A 6,884-nucleotide genomic window follows, 5' to 3' on the forward strand; every position below is an offset into this window, starting at 1 on the left:
TTACTCCAGAGCAAACCACAACATTTCCCCCTTCTTGTCCAGTTATAAAGCCTTTTCACTTATATATAAATTGATTACAATTATTCCCATTCTACATTTTATAAAACATATGATATACTCAATACCTAGTCCATCACTATATCGGTTAAACAGAACATTTAGTTATTCATTTCAGCTTTAGAAAGGCTTAAAATCTGTATTGTATCTTGGCTAGCTTGTATGCTATTTGATAACTATCCAATAAAATATGTATATTCAGAGTCAAATAGCCTGATAGGCTATGAGACTATAATCAGTCTTCAACCCCGTCAGAAATCTGAGAATGACCAAATATCTGTACACAAAATAAGCCTAACACAGCTTCCAGAACTGAGAGGTTGTAGAGACAAATCTCCACTATCACAGTCCCCTGTTAACAAAATGTGAGAGCAAGTCTTCAGCCTTCTGGTCCAAAATCAACTGACAGAATCTTGAAATGCAGATTTTGAAGGGCTGATCACCCTGTCTTGGCAGAATTTATCGGTCAACTATTCTGCATGATTTGTCCTTTTCTGGACAGTATTAGTCTGCAGATGAAACAGGCAGTTTTGTCTAGTGGCTGCCTAGCCACAAAGTATTGCCTCATCTGGAGGTAGAGATGCTCAATTTCTTCATTAAATCTGCCACAGGGGAGCTGTTAGGAGCAGATATGTCTCAACAATAGATAAATAACTTTAAATCTCAAATTTTGTGGATTTCTGAAGTTTTTGAAAACCATCTACGTATATAAAACAATCTTTACTGTTGTCTTTATATCTTAACAATATCTTGAAAGTACTCTCACAGAGTCAGCAATATGCTTGCTATTTGACCCTTTACTCACATGTGTAATCAACTGAGAAGTTTGTAATGACATCATTGGAAGGACTGGCTCTAAACCTTGTACTTTTAAACTCTTTTAACAAATAAATTCTATATCAAAACAAAGATATGATTTTAGCTTAGTTACCAAATGAGATTATGACTGTACAACTGAATCTAGCTAATTCCTCCCTGTTGAATTACAACCAATTTTAAGTTCCTCATAAAAACAACTTTAGAATAACCACTTCCAGTCCACCAAAAGTCCAGGGAATTGGGATGAGGACTCCTCCATAACTTCTTCAAGCTGTACATGGACATTGAGATATCCTTGGGGGTAAGGGGATAGGAAGTGAAAGAATAAAAAATGCAGCTAAGAAGTCAGAAGTTTAAAAAAGCCCTAAATACCTCAAATTCCAGACCCTGCCCTCTACCTGTACTAGCTGACCATAAAGTTAGATTAAAATCTTAGAGAATAATCTTGAGAAGCAGGAAGCTTCTCCCAGGAACTGATGGACATAAAGTAAACAATCTTGAGAAACAGGAAGCTCCTCCTTGTGATTTTTCACTGGTATTCTCGACATTTTCCAATGATGCCCTCCCTACCTGCTGGGGTTGAGGTTTCCTCCTTTAAATTCCCCTTGTCTTAGTTACTGGGGGTCGAACTCCACTGCCCCTGCGTGGGATATGAGTCTCGACCCCAGTGCACTGGTTCCTATCAATAAACCTCATGTTTATTACAGCAAGGGCGGTCTCACGTGAGTTCTTGGGGGGTCGCATCATCCCGAGACTTGAGTGAGGGTCTCCCTGCTCTGGGGGTCTTTCAGAAGAATGAAGCAAATGCTGTAGCCAATGTGTCCTGACTGGACCCAGTTGAAAGTCCTTGAGACCAGGAATCCAAATAGGCACACTATGCAAAATACAACTCTCAAGACAAAAGTTTAGAATCGAGATATCTTATTTAATTCTCTTGAATCAATTTTCAGGCGGTCTACCTCTATGAATTCTGATCAGTATGACTCTGTGAGGTTTCCAGAGCCTAATTACACTTTTTAAAAACACAAAGACAAAATCTTTCTCCCAAAATACTGTGTTCCTTAGTCTGTAACCAGAAAAGCTTGTATCTTGCACTCTCTCCCAGAGTAATAATATAACCATAAAACTCAAAGTCACACCCATTATGAAGATTAAGCAAGTTTTTTTAAAAAGTAAGCTAAACAATGAGCCTGATAGGCTTTGGTAATCTGTGATATCAGGAAATGAACCCAAAATTCTTGTTAAGAGAATCTGAGCTTCCTGTTGTGCTAAATATCAAAAGTAATCACAAACCCTCGCCGGCATCAACAAGCCATATGGCCTTTAGCGGGATAATTCATAAAACAAACCAAATACCTCCTATCAATTCCAATATCAATAAGCAACATATCAAACCAGGACTATAGCCCCAAATATATCCATCTGTTAAGCTCTCTACCCAGAGCTACAGATTTTCCTTTAACCTTAAAACTTCTATAATATATGTCTGCATTCACTCTCCCTGGTGTTGCAGACATTTATCACAACTCTCTACTTGGAGTTATTGACCAATTTTTCCCTATCTAAGTTCCAAACCATAGATGAAAATCCCCAAGAGATTTGGGTAATCTCTTTACTCTCCTTAAAACAAACTTAAAGACCTTCTATCAATTCTAAAACCAATAAACAACTTATCAAACCAGGACTTTAGCCCATCTATTTGGTTATCTACCAGGAGTCACAGATTTTTCTTTAACCTTAATTACTTCTATAATATAGGTCTGCATTCACTCTGGTGTTACAGACATTTATCACAACTCTCTACTTGGAATCAGCGACTAATTTTTCCCTATCTAAGTTCTGAACCATGGGTGAAAATCCCCACCTGATTCAGGTAATCGCTTTACTCTCTTCTTTCTAAAAAATAAATTTAATCACCTTTTAGGAATACCTGTAATTAAGAAGTACCTTGTCTAACTAGGATTTCAACCCAAAATTCCCGTGGAGCCCACTTAAAAAAGAATTTGAGTATCCTGAAAGACTTTCTAAACAACTTTCTTTAAAAAGCAGCTTTTAATCTCTAACTCTTTGAGCTGCCATTACTTATCACTACAGCCTGCCAGCCCAGGCTTCTTCCCTGTTTCTTTGTTCGAATTCCCTCCCTTAAGGTATCACATGACTTAACATGGTGCTGGTCTCCTCTTACTTACAAAATAAAAACTTTCTCTCAGCTCTTCAGATTACTACTGGATTCTTGCCCATCACATTGGTTCGCCATCTGTTGTTGTAAAAATAGAAAAATAAAACAATGTATTGTTGTCTTTTACCTCGCTGTGTCCCCACCTCGGTGTCCCAAGATACCTGCTAGATATCACTGTGGAAACACATCCCAACTCCGCCCCGGCTGCCCAGTGTCTCCAGCCACCGCATACTTTCTTATACTCAAACCCTCACATAAAAGAACACACAACATAATAATCTTTGATCCAATTGATAAGATATAATTGGCACTTAAACATACAAAGCCCGGGGGCTGGGGATTTAGCTCAGTGGTAGAGCGCTTACCTAGGAAGCGCAAGGCCCTGGGTTTGGTCCCCAGCTCCGAAAAAAAGAACCAAAAAAAAAACAAACAAACAAAAACAACAACAACAACAACAAAAAAAAACATACAAAGCCCGGTACCATCCATCCCTTCAGAACATTGATAACAACCTATAAATACACAGAGCGAGATCTACGTTTGCCTCCATTGTCCTGCCACGGCATCTCTCTCTCCCTCCTGTCTCCGAGGGAGAGAATTCTTATTTCTCACAGATACATTTAGGGGGACATTGAATGTGAAACCAAGACGGTTGGTCCTTTAAAGGAATCAACTCATAATCTGCTATGTGCCCAGAAGTCTGGGAGCAGAAGTGGTTTATAGCCCGGTGATCTTTGCACCTCACTTCCTTCCCCAGCTCCACACCATTATCATAAGCTTGTTTTTCTCAGTCTACTGAATCCATCTTTACAGAAGGGGGTCCAATGATGTCAGGTCCAATCTTTACTTAGCTTACTTTGTGCCTCAAGCAGATTTATGATGCTTTATTGTATACACAGGATAAGTTAATTATCACCTGTGAAGTTTTCACCAAATTGTCCTCCTTAAATATACCTAAAATTACACTCTTAGTATCAGGTCACCGAAGCAGGACCTAACACCTGCTACTTAGCTGCGTTGATCCACACTGCTTTCTTACCCCCACTCTACAGGCTGTGGAGTCTCACAGAGTCCTGCAGGACAGTTATTTCTTGATTTGTTTGCATGTGGACGTACTTCAGCTCTGGCATTCCTATTCCTCTAGTATATATGGCTTGGCAGCTATGTTAGAAATGGAATGAGATAAAGTGAAAGGGATTGGGAAGAGGAGAGGGAGGGAAGAAAGGGGACAGATGGAGGAGAGACAGACAGTCAGAAAGAGGGAGGGAGAAAGACATGAGATCTATAATTTTCACAGATCAATACCTACTCATCAGGACCTTATTGAAGAAAGGAGAATAAACTTTTAGAGAGATGAACAGCCTGGGTTGTATTTTGAGTTTAGGTGTTCAACACAGCTCCATCTTTCCTCCACCAACCCAAGTTCAGTTTGTTACACACAAGTGTGCTCTTGGCTCCAAATGGATTGAAAAATTCCAGGCCTTTCTAGGCTCTGGCCTAGTTTCAGACCCTTTTTAGAGTCTGTCCAGACATTTGTAAGCCTTGAAGATGGATTTGAATGGGAGTGACAAGGGTTAGAGTTATGCTACAGAATAGACCCTGACTTGGATTTATGTTTCATAGTGATTTTTCAGGGCACATGACTGTGTGCAATACTTATCACTACTGAGAAAGGAGACATCTGCTGAGTGTGTCCACACAAACTCACCTCACTCCCAGCCCTGACCTGGAACTAACGTCTCTTCAATACTCCAGCTCAACTGTCCAGTACTTTACTCTTTAATGGTTCCATTCGGAGACTTTACTGTTTGACTCTTTCCTTGGTAAGGATCATGAGCCCACAAGGTGGCAGTGTTGAGTAATATTCTCAAAAGGGAGAGAAAGGGGGAAAGAGGGGCTACAGGAGGAAGAGGGTGGGGTAGAGGGAGGGCTGGAGGAAAGGCTTGGTGCTGTTTAGGTGGTGAAGACTCACTTTCCTGATGCTAGTAAAGCTGTGTTTCATTTTTCCTCAAGTAGGAGAGGGGGAAACTTGTATGTGACTATCTGAGTTCAGGGTTGAGAATCTGAATCCTCAGTGAAGAGAGAAGAGGAGAGAATGAAACCCTTGAGTGTTTCACTAGTGCTCCTGTGGCTCCAGCTCAATGGTAAGTTTGGAAATTCCTTTGGGATCCAGATGTGAGATGTAAAGTTCTTTCCTGCTCCAGGCAAATGGTAGAAACACAGATGTTTTAATCTCCAGTTAGGGGCAAGTGGCCCATGAAAAGACCCTTCTGGAGGGATTGCATCTTTTTGTATCCCTTCTTGATTATCTGACCTTTGCTTTTCTCCACAGGGATGAGCAGCCAGCAGAAGGTGCAGCAGAGCCCAGAATCCCTCATTGTCTCAGAGGGAGCCAAAGCCTCTCTCAACTGCACTTTCAGTACTAGTGCTTCTCAGTCCTTCTGGTGGTACAGACAGCATTCTGGGAAAGGCCCCAAGGTGCTGATTTCCATCTCCTCCAATGGTGATAAGCAAGAAGGCAGATTCACAGCTCACCTCAATAAAGCCAGCCTGCATGTTTCCCTGCACATCAATGACTCCCAACCCAGTGACTCTGCTGTCTACCTCTGTGCAGTGAGCACACAGTGATCCCCAGCCACCTGCAGCCTGCACACAAACCTACTGTACTGAGAAGACCTGAGACAGAGCACACACTACCCAGTGGAGACATTCTGCTTCTATTCTGTATGCAATAGGAATTAAGAGTAAGAGCAGAAGCCACCAAACTAGGTAAGATGGATGAAGCAAAGAAGTGCAGGCTGACAGGAATTGGATGTAGATCTCCCGAGAGACACAGCCAGAATATGGCCAATACATAGGCGAATGCCAGCAGCAAACCACTGAACTGAGAATGGGACCCCCGTTGAAGGAATCAGAGAAAGGACTGAAAGAACTTTAAGGGGCTTGAGACCCCATATGAACAACAATGCCAACCAACCAGAGCTTCCAGGGACTAAGCCAATACCCAAAGACTATACATGGACTGACCCTGGGCTCCAACCTCATAGGTAGCAATGAATAGCCTAGTAAGATCACCAGTGGAAGGGGAAGCCCTGGGTCCTGCTAAGACTGGACCCCCAGTGAATGGGATTGTTGGGGGTAGGGCGGTAATGAGGAGAGGATGGGGAGGGGAACACGCATATAGAAGTGGAGGGGGAGGGCTTAGGGGGATGTTGGCCTGGAAACCGGGAAGATAATAACAATTGAAATGTAAATAAGAAATACCCAATTCAATAAAGATGGAGAAAAAAAAAAGAGTGAGAATAGGGAAGGCTTCCTTGTTTGGGAAAGCTTTTTAACATTTTTTCAAGATTTATTTATTATGTATACAGTCTCCTTTCATGTATGCCTGCAGGCCAGAAGAGGACATTGGATCTCATTACAGATGGTTGTGAGCTACCATATGGTTGCTGGAAATTGAACTCAGGACCTCTAGAAGAGCAGTCGGTGCTCTTATCCTCTGAGCCATCTCTCCAGCCCACTTTGTAACATTTTAATACTAAGCAATCCTGGAGGGAAATATGCACTTGGTTTGGTTGAAATATTTTCCACTTTTCTCTTTTCAAATGCTGATGGTTTTACAACAGCACGTGAGAAGCATATAAACATTCTTAAGGTGCAGATGTTGGTTTGTTGAAAGACAGGCACTGGGCAGTGAGACTCATCACATGTCATTCTATAAAGACCACCTTCATCTCTACAGGACTGTGCTTTCCTTGATTTATAAAAGCTTTCGACTGAAAAAATATTTGTTTTTCTTTTTCTTTTTTTTTAAGCCTAGTTTACACTG

The 6,884-nt window shown here is 41.4% G+C and overlaps 1 pseudogene; it reads left to right on the top strand.

Annotated features, from left to right (window-relative positions):
- Window positions 1–5,083: 5,083 nt before the first annotated feature.
- Window positions 5,084–5,725, top strand: LOC686863 (T-cell receptor alpha chain V region 2B4 pseudogene; annotated as a pseudogene).
- Window positions 5,726–6,884: the final 1,159 nt, after the last annotated feature.

This window comes from Rattus norvegicus, chromosome 15, assembly GCF_021556685.1.
Source record: "Rattus norvegicus strain SHRSP/BbbUtx chromosome 15, alternate assembly SHRSP_T2T, whole genome shotgun sequence".
In the NCBI taxonomy this organism is placed as follows: domain Eukaryota; kingdom Metazoa; phylum Chordata; class Mammalia; order Rodentia; family Muridae; genus Rattus; species Rattus norvegicus.